At 36.6% G+C, this 22,633-nt stretch overlaps 1 pseudogene; it reads left to right on the top strand.

Moving 5' to 3' along the window:
• The first annotated feature begins 423 nt into the window (after positions 1-423).
• On the top strand, positions 424-1,408 carry LOC129487229 (calcyclin-binding protein-like; annotated as a pseudogene).
• The last annotated feature ends 21,225 nt before the right edge of the window (positions 1,409-22,633 follow it).

Raw genomic sequence — 22,633 nt, 5'->3', positions numbered from 1 at the left:
TCTTTCCACTCTAATATATTCTTTATATGACTGAATTGATAGTTCTCTTGACAGTAATCAGCATAATTGATTACTTCACATTTTAAATTTCGTTAATTCCATGTATGTTCCACAGGCCATATAAGGCCTAATTATGGGAGATGGTCTAGTTAAGATGTTTAGCAAATAGTCTCTAATTTACCCAGCATACAAGAGTTGACAGAATAATAGACTATTTTTTGCCTGTTCACTGCTGCCTAGATAAAACTGGTTTCTGGTAATCATCATTCTAGTGGACTTGGCTTTATTAGTAATTATAGTTGAAGCTAAATGTAATTAATATATATTGACCTTCAAGAATCATTTAAATTATATTTTGAAATGTGGGCATTATAAATTACTAATTAAAGAAAAATTAGGGCCGCGATCTCGCGCAGGGTTGGTGCGCGCGCAGGCTGCGGCGCCGCGACTAGTGCGGGTAGGCGTCTGCGCTCGGTTTGAGGGCTCTGCGCGACGCTTCCTGTTCCTTCCTCTGCGCGGCTGCAGCTCGGGCCTTCGGCCTGACGCAGCCCCCGTGGCTTCCGAAGAGCTACAGAAAGATCTAGAAGAGGTAAAGGTGTTGCTGGAAAACGCTACTAGGAAGAGAGTACGTGATGCCCTTATAGCTGAAGAATCCAAGATTGAGACAGAAATCAAGAACAAGATGCAACAGAAATCACAGAAGAAAGCAGAACTTCTTGATAATGAAAAACCAGCTGCTGTGGTTGGTCCCATTACAACGGGCTGTACGTGAAAATCAGTAATTATGGATGGGATCAGTCAGATAAGTTTGTGAAAATCTACGTTACCTTAACTGGAGTTCATCAAGTTCCCCCTGAGAATGTGCAGGTGCATTTCACAGAGAGGTCATTTGATCTTTTGGTAAAGAATCTAAATGGGAAGATTTACTCCATGATTGTGAACAATCTCTTGAAACCCATCTCTGTGGAAGGCAGTTCAAAAAAAGTCAAGTCTGATACAGTTCTTATATTGTGTAGAAAGAGAGTGGAAAACACAAGGTGGGATTACCTGACCCAGGTTGAAAAAGAGTGCAAAGAAAAAGAGAAGCCCTCCTATGACACTGAAACAGATCCTAGTGAGGGATTGATGAATGTTCTAAAGAAAATTTATGAAGATGGAGATGATGATATGAAGTGAACCATCAATAAAGCCTAGGTGGAATCAAGAGAGAAGCAAGCCAAAGGAGACACGGAATTTTGAGACTTTAAAGTCCTTTTGGGAACTGTGATGTGATGTGGAAATACTGATGTTTCCAGTAAGGGAATATTGGTGAGCTGCATATATAAATTTGACAGATAGCTATTTACATAGCCTTCTAAGTAAAGGCGAATTCTCCATTTCCTACTGGAGGATTTATTTAAATAAAATATGCTCATTAAACACTCCTGCAAAAAAAAAAGAAAAATTAGTTGAGAATATAATATTCTTACATATTTAGAGAGCTACTGATTTAGTGTTCCTTACTAAAAATGGATTCTCCTGACACACTATTAATAAAAATGTATGAGGGGGGCAGGCTGATATGGATTTCTATTATATGAATCAACACTAGATAACAACAAAGTTGGATGCTTCTTTCTTAAATTATTTTCTGTTATCCAGAGGAAAACAGTGACATCTTTAGTATGGTATTTTAAATCCTTTGTACTCCAACCGCTATTGGCATTTCTGTTGTTTCTGCTATACTCCATGCTAGAGCCACAGCCATGATAGGCTGTTTATTTAGCAGACAAAATCCAATTCTTCAAGAGCCACCTGAACTTTGTTCCTTGTGAGGTATTTTTTTCTATAGTTCCTCTGTTTACCATCCATTACTCGGTGCTCCTGAAGCAGTGCACTCATTTCTCCTTTCTAGCACTTAACACCATTAGCTGATGGAATTCCTCCCAAGAGCTACCCTCTGTGCTACCTGTGAGTAGGAGTAATACTATGTTCTGTGCAATCCAGTCCCCCAAGCAGAGCACTTGGCCCACTGGAAGCGATGAAACACGTTTAATTGATTGGTGCAGTAGACACATTATATGTTAGAGGCTTTTCACTCCTTTCTGTATACCAGAATTGCCAGCAGAGATTTGTGAACCTATGGGTACCTGGACTCCATACCAGACCCACTAAATCAGTATTGTCCAGGGATGACTCAAGGTTTGTGCATTTGGAGCAGAAGCTCCACAGTTAATTCTAGTGTGGGTGTAATTGAATTTGTAAAAGAATAGATCAATGTAGACTAGAACCGCTAGAGGAAGTTTGTAAAGAAGGGGCCATGCACCAAACTTTGAAGTTCTAGGAGAAGATACACCAGGTCAAGAAAAAAAAAAAGAAGCCAAAGTACAAAGATGGAAATAAAGGAAACAATAAAGAGAGCAGTTTTTTGAATAGAAGGTTGAGATGATGAGTAATGCTTGATAATTATGGCTAAGCACTATAGGACCAGAGCATGGGGAACTTTGAAAATCTACACAGACTCAGTGCAGTTCACAGAGGCTGATAATCTTAGAAAAGGGTGCATCAGTGAATTTTGTAGTCATGCAGCGTATGTCTAGGAAAAGGGTAGCTTGATTATGAAAATGAGGAAGGCCTTATTCATAAATATTTTTTTGAAGCCTGCCTTCTAAAATTTGCCAATTTTTTAAAGAATCATAGAATTTCGGAGATAAAAATACGTGTTTATCTTTTATCCCTAGGTAGAATTCCACAGAAAGCTTATTTCTCATTTAAAAAAAAAAAGAAATGCTTCAATGGTTGAATAAGTTTGAGATATTTGATCAAGTGGTCCATTTCCTTTCTAAAATCGACGAGTGCATAGGTTATTTTTTAAAACACTGTATGACTTCCCAAAGCCTACAATATAGTAATTTATATTAGAAACCTCCAAGAGGGAAGTATAGTAAGCAAGTTTTCCAAAACCCTTTGTTAGGAATAGCTTATTAACATGTCACTGGACACTTAATCCTTTATAGACAAGTTTGGGAAGCATATTATGGCATAGGAGTTTAAGGAAATGACCTTTGGAATTAAGCAACTTGAGTAAAAAAACCAAACTTCATGCTGTGAACTGATTTAAGTTGGCTTCGTCATTCTCAATTATGAGATTTTTTTAGATGGGAGCTATAGGTTTTGCCTCAACCCATGTGCCCTTTCTCCAGCTTATAAGAGGTGGGAAATTATAATGAGAGCAAGCTTCAGAGTAGATCCTTCCACAGAAACAAACAATTTATTAGCACACAATCAAACAACAGTCATAAAATCTATTACTCTGCTCTTTTGTGGGCGTTTGATATAAAGACCTCCATCCTTTAGACACCTGAACCAGACCTTGCATGAATAGGCTTATTCAAAGCAGATGTTTCAGTCTTCTAGGCAGGCAGGATACAGCTAAATGAATCAGAATCAGACAACAGAATCCTCTCTTAAGGGATAAACATAGTTCCAATTGTGTCCTAAGCCCAGAGCACTTGTGCTGATTTGCATTTTCTGTGGAAGCAGGTATCAAGATAGGATTAGGAGCGCAAAAGTTTTACTGAAGAATAACACACATGAAAGGAAACAGAGTGATCTGGTAGCGTGGGAGTCTTTACAGTGAGGGGCAGACCTGACACAGCAGGAGACTGTCAGCCAATCATGCACCTTGATATCCAGGTGGATCACAGCACCACTCTGAAGTGTGCTGTCTTCTGGGATCATAGATTCCTAAATCCTCTTCATGCAAGGGCAGAAGTACTTGTAAATATTTCTAGCCAGTCCACTTATCTGTGTTAACATTAATTTTACCAGTAAAAATCTCTTCTACCATCACTTAGCTAATTAGCAAAGTTTCTACTGCTGATCAGAGATGGAAATAGTCCAAGCTGTAGAAGTGAGTTCTAAGTGTGGAATCCTGATTGGAGTCCATCAACTGCTAAGCAACCACCTGTGAGTATGAATCTTAATTAAGGCTCCTGACAAACGGTTGACCTTTGAACAACACAAGTCTGAACTGTATGGGTCCACTTATATGCAGACATTTTTCAATAAATATATTGGATTTATTTTTTGGAGATTTGCAACAATATGAAAAAACTTGCAGACAAATCATGTAGCCTAGAGATACTGAAAAAATTAGGTATGTCATGAATGCATAAAATATGTAAATACTAGCCTAGTTTATAATTTGTTATCACAGAATATATACAAATGCATAAAAAATGTTTATGTAAACTTATGCACACACACAGACCATACATGGTGACATTGGCAGTCAAGAGAAATGTAGACAAAGTAAATGTTTGTTTACAAAGTAGGTGCAATATTATAACTGCATACAATTAACTGTAGTACATACTGTACTATTGTAATAATTTCATAGCCACCCCCTGTCGCTATTGCAGTGAGCCCAAGTGTTGCCAGAACCTCTTTAAATAAACGCCATGTGACTCTCATTGGCTCTATCTGAGTGGTTTTATTCTCCAGTAAGTTGCACATGGCAGAAAAAAAAAAATGGTATCTTGCAGTTCTCACATATTTTTCATGTTTAATACAATTAAACATGAAAAACCATGAGACTCATAAGAAGTGCCACTGGTGATCCTGCAAGTACTCCCAAGAAGCAGAGACAAGTCATGGCATTACCTAAAAAAGTTGAATTGCTTTATGTGTACCATAGGGTCTGCAGCTGCAGTTGCTCTCCATTTCAGACAATTCATCTTGTAAACAGACAGCATACACTTATGGTATCGAAGTACAGACTGCAAATAAATTTTCCTTATGATTTTCTTAACATTTTCTTTCCCTAACTTTATTATAGTACAATATGTAATACATATGACATATAAAATACATGTTAATTGATTATGTTATTGGTAAGCCTCCTAGTCAACAATAGGCTATTAGTAATTCTGTTTTTGGGTAGTCAAAAGCTAGATGTGGATTTTCACATGCTAAAGGGTTGGTGTCCCTGATTTCTGTGTTGTTCAAAGGTGAACTGTATTAACTATTTCAAAGGTATAGATTAAAATGCTGTTAATATTCACAATGCAGTCTATAGCAAAATGGTTTTAATGTAAATTACAAAATGTAATATTACTTCACTTACTGTGTGCTTGGGTTATACACTTAACCTCTTTAACCATCAACTTTCTTGTTTGAAAAATAACAATGAGAACACATGGACACAGGAAGGGGAACATCACACACCGGGGCCTGTTGTGGGGCAGGGGGAGGGGGGAGGGATAGCATTAGGAGATATACCTAATGTTAAATGATGAGTTAATGGGTGCAGCACACCAACATGGCACATGTATACCTATGTAACCTGCACGTTGTGCACATGTACCCTAAAACTTAAAGTATAATAAAAAAAAAAAATAATAGTTTTTACCCTGTTAGCTTGTTGGATGAATGCTTAACAAAAGAGCTTGGTGGATCACAACCCTTATAAAAGTCACTTGTTATTATATTTTGAAGGTGTGGAACATGTACCTGGGGATAAAATAAATCATCAAAGTTATCTGGCTTGTTGGTAAAAGAGCAGACAAGAGTCCAAGCTATGGATTCTTAATCTAATAATCCTGCCAGTACATTGTCACCATTTTTTTTAAATAAAGGACTTTATTTTTAATCATATGAGACAACTACATTGGTGGTCTGAACAAAGTTTATTAATAATTTCTTCTCTTGAAATGCATGTATTACTGGGGTGATTAGGTTTGTTAATCATGCCTACCATAAAGTCAACCAATTAATTTCCATCTGGATAAGATCTGTATTATTGTGAGAGTGAAAATTTTGATTGGGCATTAGAAAAAGTATATTTTTGGACTATTAGGTTCTAACTCAAAGATTTTGAAAGCCCAGTGGCAACAAACGCCTGGAGGATAAGAGGCAAGATACATGGAGGTGGAAAATGAGTCAAAAAGGAGAATGAAAAGATAATAAAGCATGGCTTACAAATTTGGCTCTGAATATCATGCTGCTCTATATGTTACTGATAATCACCTGCATTAGTCAGGGTTCTCTAGAGAAACAATCAATATAGGATATATAGATATATAAAATAAGATTTATTATGGAAATTGGCTCACATAATTACAGATCTGAGAAGTTCCACAATATGCCTCCTACAAACCAGAAAATCAGGAAAGCCTGTAATATACATCAACCTGAGCCCAAAGGCTTGAGAACTAAGGGAGCCTATGGAATAACTCTCAGCCCAAGTCTGAAGGCCTGAGAAAGGATTTGGTGGGAGTTGGGAGTAGAGGGATTCGGGGGGCTGCTGGTGTAAGTCCCAGAGTCTTCAAAGGCCTGAGAACCAGGAGTTTTGATGTCCAAGGGCAGGAAATTATGGATGTCCCAGCTCAAGAGAGAAAATTTGTCGTCCTCCTGTGCTTTTGCTTCCTTCAGTTCGTCCCTCTATAGATTGCGTGACACTGGCCCCTGTTGGTGGGAGTAGATTTCTTTACTCAGTCTACTGATTCAAATACTAATATTTTCTGGAAACACCCTCATAGACACACCCAGAAATGAAGTTGTATCAAGTATCCAAGCACCCCTTAACTCAGTCAAATTGACACATTAACTTATCTTTCGGCTAACTTCTCTAAAACTATACTTTTTATAGTTTCTCTGAAATATGTACTATTATAAGAAGGTCTATTTAGTCTGGCCCTTTTGAGGATGAATTACTCTTTTGAATCTAGATTGATACATTTTTCAAACTTATAAACTCAGTGATTCATTTATTAATAAATATTAAAATGCATTGAATTTATGTACTTTTTTGGGATGGTGATGGGTTATTGATTTCTGCAAATACTATGTATATCATCTTACCTAGGATCAATATATTTCATTACCATACTGGAATATCTTGTGTCTGGAGTTGCACTTTGAAAGTGATTTTATTCTAGAGTTGACAAAGTCTGTTCATGGCTGTCTAATTTTAGGAAAACTTTATCTGCATTTTTGTAGTCTTTTCATACTTAATAAAAGCTATACTGATGTTGTGACTTATCTGTCTTCATGGACTTATTCTCTAGTCTTATAATCAACTATTTGTATGTTGTATGAATTGTTCAAATATCTCAACTGTAGTGACCTCAATATGCTATATCTAACCCTCCTTGGAGGATTATCGTCATCATTGTGATTATTTGATTACTTGTTCCACATCTTCTTTAAATAGTTTCTGATTGTGTCATATCTCTTTAATTTTAGATTTCCATTATTGTATTTTGACAACCTGTGTTATATCCATTCTAAAATATTTCATTTGGCTGACTGTATAAGTTTTATTTCAATTATACCTGATTGATCTTTAATCATAAGAATAATATTTAATGTCAGTAATGCTACTTTTTCAAGTAGAGAATTATTATTTTGATATTTGATCATTTGAGTGCAAATTTTTCTGTTGGAAAACATTGCTTCCTTGCTTAGAAGTGAAAAAAATATGATAAGGAGTTGGGTGGGCGTGGTGGCTCATGCCTGTAATCCCAAGCACTTTGTGGGGCCAAAGTGGGCTGTTTACTTGAGGCCAGGAGTTTGAGACCAGCCTGGCCAACATGGTGAGACCCCATGTCTACTAAAACTACAAAAATTAGCTTGGCGTGGTGATGTGCGCTTGTATTCCCAGCTACTTGGGGGGCTGAGCTGGGAGGAAGTCTTGAGCTCAGGGGGCAGGAGGCTGCAGTGAGCTGAGATAGTGCCATTGCTCTTTAGCCTGGGTGACACAGCGGGACTCTGCCTCAAAAAATAAATAAATAAATAAATAAAGGAGTTGATGGTACTGCTGTGTATATATATTATATATAGAATATATATTTACAGATATGCACATAGTATAAATGTATGGCATACATGTTTATATTTATGTATCTTCCACTTAAAATTTTTAATTCATTTCCAAATATCCTGCTACTAAAGTAAATAGCTATTAAATGGACACAAATATTTTGATTAATTTTAATGGAAAAATTATGCATTTCATCCCAATCCAAGATAGAAATAAAATGTTTTTATGAGAAAAATAAGTATCAGTTTGGAAGTAAATAGTTCATTCAGATAATTTAATGTAATGAAAGTTTATAGTATTCCCATTTTCTCTTATTTTTTAATAGTTAGCAAATTTTTAACTTTTTATGGGTCATAGTTTTCTTGCACTCAAATGACACAAATGAAGACACAGCATAGAAAAATCAAAGCAAAATAAGGATCTAACAGGAGACTACATTGAAAAACATGAAAATAATGTATAATGAATATATAATACAATTGCAAAGTCACAGAAGACTTGCCAAACATTCTCGAAACATTTGTTTTAATCCAAATATGAGGCACAATTCAAAAATGTTTTATTTGATATTATTTAACCAGGCACCTATGGTGAGAATATTAGCATTTTTCTTTACCTGTAACTGTAAGTTGAAATATTACTACTTAAAGAGTATTTATTTAATGTTTTTTTTAGTAAAAGCATTATACTCCCCCCAAACAGAAATTATTATGAAAACAGTCTGTAAACATGTAAGGTAATTCTGTATATTTAGTATAGTTTAGTTTGTGCTCCAACATGAAACATTTTTTATTCCTTTAAACCTGTCATTCATTTAAAACAAGTACTATGTGCTTTACAAAATTTAGATATGTGCAGAGGGTAAATTAGGAGTTTATAAAAAGTAAAGTCACATAATTTTAACAAAAATTCAGGGCATTCAGCTGAGTGAAACCACTTCATTCTCTTATTTTTAATAATTGTGGAATCTTCCTACCTGATGCTGATTACTCTCATTTGTAGGATTGAGAGTAAATTTCAATCTACAATACCTCATTGCCATCTAGCACCATAAAATAACATTCAAGGAAATAAACCAGAACAGAAGACTTTATAAGTTATTTACCACCTCAGTTTCAGCTCCAAAATAGCTAAAATATTTAACAGTCCTTATCTGTTACACAAAATTCTTGTTATAACTGATAACTTCTGGTCTAACAGATATCTTCCTTACTGTTGTCGAAAGTATGTGGAACTTTCCATACTTCCTTTTTTCTCCACCAAGACACACTTAGGGATTTTCCTAGGGGGAAGCTTGGGGTTGAGGAGCTTTCTAAAAGTTAAATTTTTATTCTTATTTATGCTAGAGATGTTAGGTTTTGTTGATGAGTATGAAAGTGGTTTTGCTGCCCAACTATGGCCTATCAGCAAAATCACCATCACTTGTAAGCTGGTAAAAAATGTAGAATCCTAGGCCTCATTCCAGACCTACTGAAACAGAACCACGTTTGTTGGAACAGAAAATTCATATTTGAAATGAATCAATTAGAGTAGCTGAATCCAAAAAGAAAGGTATAAGAATTTAAGGGATAGTTGTGTGACCAAGGTGAGACAACCTGATGTTAAATTATGTGATTTAGTGAAAAAGGAAAGCTATATGCAACAAAATAAAACATAGCACACTCTTCTGTGCCATATCATACCCTAATCACAAGTATCAACTGAGGAAAAAAGAGTAAGGCAATATGCTGAAGAAATAGCATAATTTCTTTTTTGAATTGCATATTAGCCAAAAAGAGATGCCGGTAATATATATCCTTCTTATTCCTGTGGCATTTATTTTAGGGATCCACACAAAGAGGATAACACATGCATCAAATCCAATGAATTTATAATTTATTACTCAAGTAAAATAGGATTTTTTTTCCAGCTTTTCTTATCTTCAAACCACTTTTAGTTTCTTTGATTGCCTCAAGAAATAGCTACAAATTAAGTGCCAGTGAGTAAATACCTGATTGTAATAGATTATTGCTTCTGATAATTTCCACATAAGAAAGGTTTATTATACTCTTTTGACCAGGAGTATGTGTCCAATCTCACAGTAAGCTTGGAGGAGGCAGGAGGGAGGAGCAAGATACAATTCATGATAACTTAGCTGGGCACACAGCCAATATTCAAAACCAAGAATCCAAAATCCACAAGTTGAGGGTCTTTCTATAACATTCTAACCAATATATGTGCTGCTTTTACTTTTAGAAATTTCAGATATTTATGTAGTTGTAATATGTAGATTTATTTACCTCCTGTTTATAATTGCATGGTGATGTTTGCATATAAACCTTTACTGTAATTATTTCATATTCAATTACAATTACAAAATATTTGATTTATCCTAGTGATAATTCAGTTTCACAATTAAATGAGTTGCAATTGATTTTGCTTACATCTAGAATCAACTTTAGCGACAGGAATTTCTTGTTTTGGCAATATTTTTAAAAGTGTCTAAATTGACCTTTCATTGTTGACTTTGGAATATTTATTGTATTTTTTCCTCATTTTTAACAATATATTTTAAAATTTATTGTTCCTACTCAAAAGCTATAAGCCTGCATTAAAACTATAAGTCTGTATTATTCAGGTAAAAGAAAACCATATTCATTATTGATTTACTACTATATCTCTCAATTCTTCAAATTAGTACAGCAAATACTGCAACAAAGGCAAACAAAAGTGAATTTGAAACATATTTGTAAAGCTACAAAGTGTAACATACTTAGTTTGACTCTTGATCCTATGTTTTAAGATTATTTTATAGTCTGAATTTTGATCAGCTATCCACCTACCTATGCAGAAATTTATTTTGCTGTGGCACCACTAGTTAATAAATACAAATTTGATAGTCTCGCTGCTACAATGTAGGAGAATAAAACAAAGAGGAGATTTGAGTGAGTGAAGTTACCCCATTGTGGCAAGGTCTGCTAGTTGAGCCCAAATCTTTCACCTTTCTTGCTGGTGTGGTCCTATGACTAAATTCTTAACTATGGTATGTGAGTGCAGTGATGTGTATAACTTCTGGTTTAACTGATTAAGATGCCTACCCTGAATTTTCTTTCTTTCCTTTCTTGGTGGCTGAAAACAGCAACAACTGAAAAATCTTGGAAGTGACATGTTAAGAATAGAACTATCCTAACTATCTGGTTAGTCTGGGTTCTGGGATGACTTTTTTTGAACTGAGACCAACTATCTGCCCTGAACTATTATGGGAGAAAGAAAAATGAATTCCTATGTTCTCTGACCAGTGTAATTTTCTTGATGACAGTAGCATAGCCTTCAGTCTAACTAATGCAACTACTCACACATTTTTCTGGTGATCATAGTTAGGATGGCCATATAATTGTCCAAACTGAGAACTTCTGGGAATAAAAGGGTGTTCAATTAATAATGAGTCTAGGAGAGCTGGTGTAAGTTGGCAATGTTAGAATGAGGAGGCTGATGGACTGGAGCAGAGCAGCTCTGGTTTTAAAGCCATTTTTCTTTCCCTACAGTGGCAATCTCATTATGTCATTCATCTAAGCATGTTACAAGGCTGGCTCACAGACTGAGATCTTTCACCATTTGGATTTATAATAGGTACTATTATTTTGTGAGCTCAACATTTCAGATAATGGACACTTTCTGTCCCCTTAAAATCTTTAGTAAAATAAATGAGAAAAATTCGGTTGTCCCAGGGCTGTCCTCTTACTGAATACCCACATTTCTTTGACCCTACTCCCAGTGGCCATGGAGTTTTTGTACAGTGTTAAGACAGAGTTATTCCAGGTTCTTGTTCCCAGGAGCCTTGCCTTCCCTAATTAACCTCTGAGTTTGGATTCCTCACTTATAAAATAAGACTAAGAATACTTGTTTTCCATTGCAATTGTGAAGATTAAAAAAGAGAAACCACATAAGTTTAACATGGTGGCTGGCCAGTGAAAACCAGTCAAAGTCAGTGGCAATAACCAAATAAAAGGGAGTCCCAAAGTATATAAAACTAGACACCCCCCAGAGCAGAACTCATCATCATTTAAAAATATATACATCTTTGTTATATCATCTTTTTTTGCTAATAATTCCATGAGACACTCTTGTGTCCGCACTTGAGTATTGGCTTCATGTTTACCTCCATCTTCTCTTTCATCCCCAATTCCAGTTGGTCACATCATCCTGTTATGCCCATCTCTTGGATCCTGCCCTCCTCTTCCTTTCCACTGCCACTATAGTTCACCTTCAGGTCCTCTCAGGACTAAGCAATGACAACAGTCTTTTAACCATTCTTTTGCATCCCAAATATTTTTTTTTCTATAGCCAACGCCCCACATAGCTACAAAATTTTTTATATGAAAATAACATTTATTGCTTTTTTTGGTGGAAAAAAATCCATGAACAAGGTTCAAATTTGGGAGGTTGGGGGAATAGAGTACAAAGAAGAATTTAAAATTTCTTGTTAATACCTACAGATATTTTTTCTTCTACTCATATATTTAGTCTTATTAGAATGTTTTTTCATAAGTAGAATCATACTATATATATTTTGCCAACTTGGATTCAAGTCCTGGATTAAAAGGATTATAGATTTTATCAATTACTAGAATTTCTAGTGTCATTTCTAATGTGATTGATAAAATTGAGAACACTTGACTTCCTGCCTCTTTTTAAAAAGCCTATTTTAGTAGGATACCTGTCAAAATAAGAAATACTTTAGAGCTTCTTCTTTTTTCCTTCCCTTCAACCTATCATTTCTAGGAATAGAGAGTTTCTATGTACAGGCCTCCATGGTATACCAGATTCCTTATTTTCACCTGAATTTAGCAACTAGGCCATACTTGATATCCTTGGTTATTTCTTTTAGGGATTCATTATATAGCAGGGTACATTTGGGAAAATCAGAAGATTCTCATAGCAATAGTGCTACCACCTGGCTTACCACATTATAGCTTTATGCTTCTTTACTTGATTTAAGAGATGAGGGAATTTCCAGATCTTTCAGGGTACAAATTCTCTTATTTTTTAAATTAGAAAACATATGCAATTATCCTTGGGGCATTTCTTCCCCTAATGCTTCACTCATTTGTTCTTTAAAACACTCATATTCCCTTTCCATGGGTTCCCACAGCCCAGAGTATGAGTAAACAAATTGTTGATAAACAGTGACCACTTTGTGTTTACATATATGGTCCAAGACTTCAATTAATATTTTTAAGCCCCCAAACTAAAGTATTAATAATAGAGAAATGAGCATTTATTGTGATAATTCTATGATGAAATGGGTTGCATGGCAGCCTCCCCAAAAGATAGGTATGCCTCCTAATTCCCAGTACTTGTGAATATTACTTTATTTAGAAAGAGGGACATTGCAGATATTATGTTATGGATCTTCAGATGATGAGATAATCCTGGATTATCCTGGTAGACCCTAGACCCAATGACAAGTATCCTTATAAGAAAGAAGAGAAAGAAATAAATTATAAGAAAGAAGAGAAGAAACACACAGAGGAGAAGGTGATGTGAAGACGGAGGCAGAGATTAGACTGAAGTGGTTACAGGCCAAGGACGCTAGTGGTGACATTCACCAGAAGCTCCCTGCAGACACCTTGATTTCAGATGTCCAGTCTTTAGAACTATTATAGAATAAATTTCTGTTGTTTTCAGCTACCCAGTTTGTGGCAATTTGTTTCAGTAGTCACAGAAAACCAATACACATGACAAATCCTTTTAAAAGTCATTTTTCCCAAGTCACATAAAGAGATTTGTTTTTGTTGTTGTTGTTGTTGTTGTTGTTGTTTTGTTTTGTTTTTTTGAGACAAGTCCTCACTCTGTCACCCAGGTTGGGTGCAGTGGTGCAATATTAAGGCTCACTGCAACCCTGAACTCCTGGAGTCGAGCAATCTTTCCCACCTCAGCCTCTCAATTAGCTGTGACTATAGGCATGCACCACCAAGCTTGGCTAGTATTTTTAAATTCTGTAGAGACAGCATCTTGCTGTATTATTAGGGCTGGTCTCAAACTCCTGGGCTCAAGTGATCCTGATACCTCAAGCCTCCCAAAGTGCTGGGATTACAGATGTGAGCCACCATGTCCAGCCAAGACCCTCTCATAAGCCAAAAATATTCTTACCAACATTTGTAAGAGATAGCAAAATGTGTTTTTTAAAAAATGAGTAATTCTACTTTTGATAAAGACGGAATAACAGGAATGGGACTTACTCTTGTATTCGTTTTCTATACCTGCATAAAAATTGCCATAAATTAGTGGCTGAAAACAACACAAATTTATTATCTCACAGTTATATAAGTCAGAAATATGAACACAGCATGACTACATTCTCTATTTAGTGTCTCACTGGGCTGAAATAAAGGATTTCTAGGTCTGCAGTTCTCTTTGGGGGATAAGGGCCCTCTTCTCCAAGCTCACCTACTCTTAGCAGAATTCATTATGTTGCCTCTGTAAGACTGAGGTTTCTGTTTTATTGATAGCTGTGGGTTGGGAACTACTCTCAGCCCATCAAGCCCACCAACATTCCTTGCCATGTGACCTCCTCCATCTCTAAAGTAAGCAATAGTATACTGAACTTCTCTGAATTCCTCTTCTGCAATCAGCTGAAGAAAAAGCTTTGCTTTCAAAAGATTTATGTGATTAGGTCAGTTCCATCCAGACAATCTTCCTATTAAGGTCAATTGATTTGGGGATTTTATTATATCTGAAAAATCCCATCACAGTAGTACTTAGATTAGTGTTTAACTGCATAAGTGGGAAAAGACGTGTGCCCCAGAGGCTGGGAATCCCACAGAGGCCACCATCTTAGAATTTTGCCTATCACAACACTCATCTCTGAAACAACCAAAACAGTGGTTCTTATGTCGCCTGATCATCAGACAATGGTGGACAATGGCTACTAAGAGATGAGAAACAAATGAGGTGAATCCTATAATTACTGCAGTTTACTGCATGGAGTTAGTTTCCAGGCTAGAGTGCAAGGAGAAGAAACCAGTGACCGTTCAGCAGTCCCTCCAATAGAAGTGAGAGCCTGTGAGACCAAAGGCAGAATTCTGGAGAAGAGAGAGTGACACACTGAACTCCAGATATCTTCAAAGGGTCCCTTTCATGTCTTCAACATAGCACTAATCAGCATAGGCAAGTATAGGACTTAGGCTCGGTCAGGAGAATATCACTCAAAATGATTGAATGTGTTGAAGGGATCATCTCCAGGATGTATGCAAACTGGGAAGCAGTTCCTGTTTCTACCAGATATACTGGGATATGTCATAATTCATGGGCTATTGGGTAGACTGTCTGAAGTATGTTGCTTTAATTGTGGGTTAATATTACCTAGACTAAATTCAATGCTAATATTTATATAACAAAGCTTAAAAGCATAAAAGGGTCAGACTGTTCCAAGTAAATTAACTGCAGCCCAGGACAATACTTGAATATTTATAAGAGTACAAAAATATCTAGTGCTGAACAAGGTAAAAATTCATGTCTGGTATCCAAAAAAAATTTTCAGACATGGAAGGAATCAGAAAAGTGTGACATATAATTATGACAAAGTCAGTCAATAGAAACATGACTCAGAAGTGGTACAGATAATAGAATTATAGATGAAGACATGAAAAAAATTGTAGCTATATTCCATATGTTCAAGAATGTAGAGAAAAGGTTATTGTGGAGAGACATGGAAAATATAAAGAAGGCCAAAATTGAATTCCCAGAGATAAAAAAAAAATCTAAGATGAAAAATACACTGAATAGGATGAATAGCAGATTTGACTGCAGAAGATTAATGAACTTGTAGACATGGCAATAGAAACTATCAATGAAAACCAGCAAAAAGACTGAAAAAAATGAATAATGTATCAACAAGCATGGGACAAATATATACATATATATGTATGTATATATATATATATATATATATATATATATATATATATATTTTTTTTTTTTTTTTTTTTTGAGACAGAGTCTTGCTCTGTCACCTAGGCTGGAATGCACTGGTGCAATCTCGGTTCACTTCAACCTCCACCTGCCAGGTTCAAGCAATTCTCCTGCCTCGGCCTTTCAAGTAGCTGAAATTACAGGCATGTGCCACCATGCATGGCTAATTTTTTGTATTTTTAGTAGAGACAGGGTTTCACCGTGTCAGCCAGGATGGTCTTGATCTCCTGACCTCGTGATCTGCCCGCCTCTGCCTCCCAAAGGGACAAAATTTAATTGCATTTCTATATATTAATGGTCAGGATTTTTGCTCCTTAGTTCAGCTAAAATCGGGGTTCTTGTCAAACAACCAGGAAAAATTAGGCACACAGACATAATGAAAGGTGAGGAAAGTGGAATTTATTAAAAGAAAGCTCTCAGCAAAAGAAGAGGGGGTCAAGCTGTCTGTTCCTAGCTCACAGATTGAACACCAGGCCACCACATAGGCTGAAGAGGCCAGTGTGTCCCTCCTACCCCACCCCACCCCCATAAGGCAAGAATTCCTGGTGGCTCTACCCCATTCTCCCAGTGCACACGTGAGCCCTTAATCTGAGCCACTCCACATTGATTTATTTCCCTTACCGTGCATGTGTTAAGGGATGGAATTTTTGACCTTGGGCATGTTTAAGCAAGCCCCCTGTGCACAATGAGCAGGGCAGAATTTGGCTGTCTTTTGTCTCTACCAGTAATAATGAAGAAATAGAACTTGAAAGTTTAAAATATTATCTTACAATGGCATAAACACAAAATACCTGTATACTGAAAAGCTTACAGCACTGCTGAGATAAATTAAAGTAGGTCTAAATAATGGATCTAAATACTTAAATTCAAACACCTAATATTAAAATGTTGATTCACCCCAAATTGGCATATATTTGTTCAATGTAATCTCAATGGAAATCCTATCAAATTTTTCAGTAGAAATTGGCAAAGTGCCTATAAAATTCATACAGAAATTCAAAATCTCTAGGGTAGCAAAACATTGAAAAAGAAATAAATTTGAAGGGTTTATGCTGCTCAATTTTAAGATTTAATAAAAAGCCATCTTAATCAATATAGTCTGATATTTACCTAAGAATAGACAAGTAGCTCAACCTAACAGAACAGAGAGCACAGAATTAGAACCATACATTAAAATATGACTAAGGAGAAAAGCAATTTAGTAAATAAATGATGGCCTTTTCAACAATTTGTATGTCAGAACAACTGGATATTTACATGCAAAAACATCAATTCATGCTTCTCACTATATAAAAAAATTAACTCAAATGATTTATAAAACTAAACATAAATCCCAAAACTATAAATATTTATGAGAAAACCTAAGAGAAAATCTTTATAATCTTGAGTTAAGGAAATATTTCTTAGCTATAACAACAAAATCATGACCCATTAAAGTGTAAATAGGTAAATGGAGCTTCATCAAAAGTTAAAACTTTAGGGAACTGCTACCGTTCCTTCTAAAACTATTCCAAACAATAGAAAAAAGGATTCCTCCCTAACTCATCTGATGAGGCCAGCATCATCCTGATACCAAAACCTGTTAGAGACACAACAAAAAAAGAAAAGTTCAGGCCAATATCCCTGATGAACATCAGTGCAAAAATCCTCAATGAAATACTGGCAAAATGAATCCAGCAGCACATCAAAAAGCTTATCCACCACAATCAAGTCAGCTTCATCCCTGGGATGCAAGGCTGGTTCAACATATGCAAATCAATAAACATAATCCATCTCATAAACAGAACCAATGACAAAAACCACATGATTATCTCAATAGATGCAGAAAAGGCCTTCAATAAAATTCACCCCTTCATGCTAAAAACTCTTAATAAACTAGGTATTGATGGAACATATCCCAAAATAATAAGAGCTATTTATGACAAACCCATAGCCAATATCAAACTGAAAGGGCAAAAGCTGGAAGCATTCCCTTTGAGAACTGGCACAAGACAAGGATGCCCTCTCTCACCCCTCCTATTCAACACAGTATTGGAAGTTCTGGCCAGGGTAATCAATCAAGAGAAAGAAATAAAGCATATTCAAATAGAGAGGAAGTCAAATTGTCTCTGTTTTCAGATGACATTATTCTATATTTAGAAAACCCCATCATCTCAGCCCCAAAACTCCTTAAGCTGATAAGCAAAGTCTCAGGATCCAAAATCAATGTGCAAAAATCACAAGCATTCCTATACAGCAATAATAGACAAACAGCCAAATCATGAGTGAACTCCCATTCACAATTGCTACAAAGAAAATAAAACACCTAGGAATACAACTTACAAAGGATATGAAGGACTTCTTCAAGGAGAACTACAAACCACTGCTCAAGGAAATAAGAGGATACAAATGAAAATAAAAAATCCATGCTCATGGATAGGAAGAATCAATATTGTGCAAATGGCCATACTGCCCAAAGTAATTTATAGATTCAATGCTGTTCCATCCAGCTACCATGGACTTTCTTCACAGAATTAGAAAAAAACTACTTTAAATTTCATATGAAACAAAAAAAGAGCCCACATAGCCACGACAATCCTAAGCAAAAAGAACAAAGCTGGAGGCATCATGCTACATGACCTCGAACTATACTACAAGGCTGTAGTAACCAAACAGCTATTTGTCCTAATGTTTGGTACTGGTACCAAAGCAGATATATAGACCAATAGGACAGAACAGAGGCCTCAGAAGTACATCTACAGCCATCTCATCTTTGACAAACCTGACAGAAACAAGCAGATGGATTAAAGACTTAAACATAAGACCTACAACCATGAAAACCCTAGAAGAAAACCTAGGTAATACCATTCAAGATATAGGCATGGGCATAGACTTCATGAGTAAAACACCTAAAGCAATGGCAACAAAAGCCAAAATTGACAAATGGGATCTAATTCAACTAAAGAGCTTCTGCACAGCAAAAGAAACTATCATCAGAGTGAACAGGCAACCTACAGAATGGGAGAAAATTTTTGCAATCTATCCATCTAACAAAGGGCTGATATCCATAATTTACAAGGAACTTAAACAAGTTTACAAGAAAAAACAACCCCATCAAAAAGTGGGCGAAGGATATGATCAACACTTCTCAAAAGAAGACATTTATGCAGCCAACAAACATGAAAACTCATCATCACTGGTCATCAGAGAAATTCAAATCAAAACCACAATGTGATACCATCTCATGCCAGTTAGAGTGGCAATCATTAAGAAGTCAGGAAGCAACAGTTGTTGGAGGTGATGTGGAGAAATAGGAAAGCTTTTACACGTTTATAGGAGTGTAAATTAGTTCAACCATCATGGAACACAGTGTGGCGATTCCTCAAGGATCTAGAACCAGAAATACCATTTGACCCAGCAATCCAATTACTGGGTATATACCCAAAGGATTGTAAATCATTCTACTATAAAGACACATGCACATATACGTTTATGGTAGCACTATTCACAATAGCAAAGACTTGGAACTAGCCCAAATGCCTATCAATGATAGACTGGATAAAGAAAATGTGGCACATATACACCATGGAATACTATGCAGCCATAAAAGAACAATGAGTTCATGTCCTTTGTAGGGACATGGATGAAGCTGGAAACCATCATTCTCGACAAACTAACTCAGGAACAGAAAACCAACAACTGCATGTTCTCACTCATAAGTAGGAGTTGAACAATGGGAACACATGGATATAGGGAGGGGAGCATCACACACCAGGGCCTGTTGGGGGTCGAGGGGCAAGTGGAGCGAGAACATTAGGACAAATAGCTAATGCATCTGGGGCTTAAAACCTAGATGACAGGTTAATGGGTGCAGCAAATCACCATGGCACATGTATACCTATGCAATAAACCTGCACATTCTGCACATGTATCCCAAAATTAAAATATTTAAAAAGAAAATGTAAATTAAAAAAAAACTTCTCTTCTTTAAAAGCCACTTATAAGAGAATGAAAAGACAACCCATAGACTGCACATCACATATTGGATGCTAGATTTGTATGCAGAATATGTAAAAAATGCTTAAAACTCAATAAGAAAAAAGTGACTCAATAAAAAGAATGGGCAAAATATTTGACACTTTACTAAGTATGTATGAATGGTGTGGTAGGCAGAACAATGGCTTCCCAAAAATATACACATCCTACTACCCAGAAAATATGAATATGCTACCTTAACATGGCAAAGTGGAATTAAGATAGCAAATGTAATTAAGGTTGTTAGCAGAAGTTAAAAATGGACAGATTAGCATGAGTTATCCAAGTGAGCCCCATATAATAATCACAGGGTTCTTTTTGTTTTTTTTTTTTGAGATGGGTCTCACTTTGTTACCAAGGCTGGAGTACAATGGTGTGATCTCGGCTCATTGCAACCTCTGTCTCCCAGGTTCATGTGATTCTCCTGTCTCAGACTCCCGAGTAGGTAGGACTACAGGCATACACCACTACACCTGGCTAATTTTTTGAATTTTTAGTACAGACGGGGTTTCACCATATTGGTCAGGCTGGTCTCAAACCCCTGACCTCAGGTGATCCACCTGCCTCGGCCTCCCAAAGTGCTGGGATTGCAAGCATGAGCCACCCTGCCGGCCCTCACAGCATTCTTAAATATGTAAATGGGAGGCAAAATAATCAATGTTAGAGAGATACAACATGAGAATGGCTTTTCTGGAAATCATTGACTTTGAAACTGGAGAAAGGGGCCATGAGTCGAGGAATATGGGCAGTCTCTAAATGCTGAAAAGGCAAAACAGAGTGATATGGTTTGGGTCTGTGTCCACACCCAAATCTCATGCCAAATTATAATCCCCAGTGTTAGGGCCTGGTGGGAAGTGATTTGATCATGGGGGTAGACTTCCCACTTCCTGTTGTTGTGACAGTGAGTTCTCACAAGATCTGCTTGTTTAAAAGCCCCCTTTGCTCTGTCTGTTCTTTCTGCTCCAGACATTTAGGATGTGCCTGCTTCCCCATCACCTTCCACCAAGATTGTAAGTTTCCTGAGGCCTCCCCAGCCATGCTTCCTGTACAGCCTGTTAACTGTGAGCTAGTTAAGCCTCTTTCCTTTATAAATTACCCAATCTGAGGTCTGTCTGTCTTTTTTTTTTTTTTTTTGGATGGAGTTTTGCTCTTGTGACCCAGGCTGGAGTACAGTGGTGTGATCTCAGCTCACTGTAACCTCTGCCTCCCGGGTTCAAGCAATTCTCCTGCCTCAGCCTCCCTAGTAGCTGGGATTACAGGCACCCACCACCATGCCTGACTAATTTTTGTTTTTTGTTTTTGTTTTTTGTTTTTAGTAGACACAGGTTTTCACCACGTTGGCCAGGCTGGTCTCAAACTCCTGACCTCAGGTGATCTGCCCGCCTCAGCCTCCCAAAGTGCTGGGATTACAGGCATGAGCCACCATGCCCAGCCCAATCTGAGGTATTTCTTTATAGCAATGCGAGAATGGACTAATACACAGAGTGACTCCTAGAGCCTCCAAAAAGAAATGCATCCCTGCAGAGCTCTCTCTCTTTCTAGAGAAATTTCTCTCATCCTCTCCTCTTCAGTATTCAGGCCTCCCCTTGTGTACTGTCAAAGTGGCTAATGGAAAGTGTTTCAAGCCACTAGCTTCATGGTAGTTTGGTATAGCAGCAATAGGATGCTAATACAGATGGCAAACAAGTGCATGGATAGTTGTTCGACATCATTGGTCATTAGGCAAACGCAAACTAAAGCTACAGTGAAATACCATTAAACTAAATTTTAGAATGATTAAAATTAAAAATACTGATCATTCCAAGTTTGTGTGATGATGTAGAGGAAATGAAACTCAACACTTCTGGTGGAAGTACACAATTTTGCAACCATTTTGGAAAACTGGTGGTTTCTTGACAATATAATAATGTATCTACTATACGACCTAACTATCTAATTTGTAGGTATTTACCTAAGTCAGACAAAATCCTGTCTATACAAGGATCTGTACACAAATTTTTATACTACTTTCATTCATATTAGTCCCAAACAAGAAACATTTCAATTGTCCATTGGTGAATGTATAAACACCATGTGGTGTGTTTATAACAATGAACTATTTAGCAATAAAAATAAATGAAATATTAATATATAGTACACATAGATAAGCCACAGAAACATTATGGTAAATGAAAGAAGCCAGACTAAAATTAGTAGACACTGTATTATTTCAATTATATGAAATTCTAGAAAACAAATGAATCAACAGTGACAGAAAAACAATCAGTAGTTGCCTGAAGACAAAAGTGGAGATTGACAAGACAAAGGAGGATTACAAAGGGGCTCAAGGAACTCTTAGGGTATCATGGACACATTTGTGAGAAAACTTGATTGTGGTAATGGTTCTGTTATATACATGTCAACACCAATCCAATCACACACATTCCTTCACATTCATTATGTGCAGCTTGTTTGACTTCAAAAAGCTTTAAAAGTGAGAATTTTTCCATTACTTTTTTGAGACTCTAAGGATTGAAGCTAAAAGGTTAACTTATCCAACATTTCAAAGACAGGTATTAGACCATGTATAGTCAACTGCTTTGTGTCCTAAACTTGACTGGCCACTTTCCATTAGTCACTTTGACAATACAAAAGGGGAGGCTAGAATGGCTAGAAGACTGAGCAGGAGAGACTGATGAACGAAATTTCTCTAGAAAGAGAGAGAGCTCTGCTACCACTTTGTTTCCCCATCCTATATGGTAGGAGGATGCTTTACGTTTATCCTAAACCAGTGAGCAGCAAGCAAGTAAGGGACCTTTAGAAAAAAGCACCTTGAATATCTGACGTATAATCTCTGGAAGCTGGGGAAGGTGAAGACTAGGA

Source organism: Symphalangus syndactylus, chromosome 8, assembly GCF_028878055.3.
Source record: "Symphalangus syndactylus isolate Jambi chromosome 8, NHGRI_mSymSyn1-v2.1_pri, whole genome shotgun sequence".
NCBI classification, from domain to species: domain Eukaryota; kingdom Metazoa; phylum Chordata; class Mammalia; order Primates; family Hylobatidae; genus Symphalangus; species Symphalangus syndactylus.
This window is presented reverse-complemented; position numbering and strand designations above follow the sequence as displayed.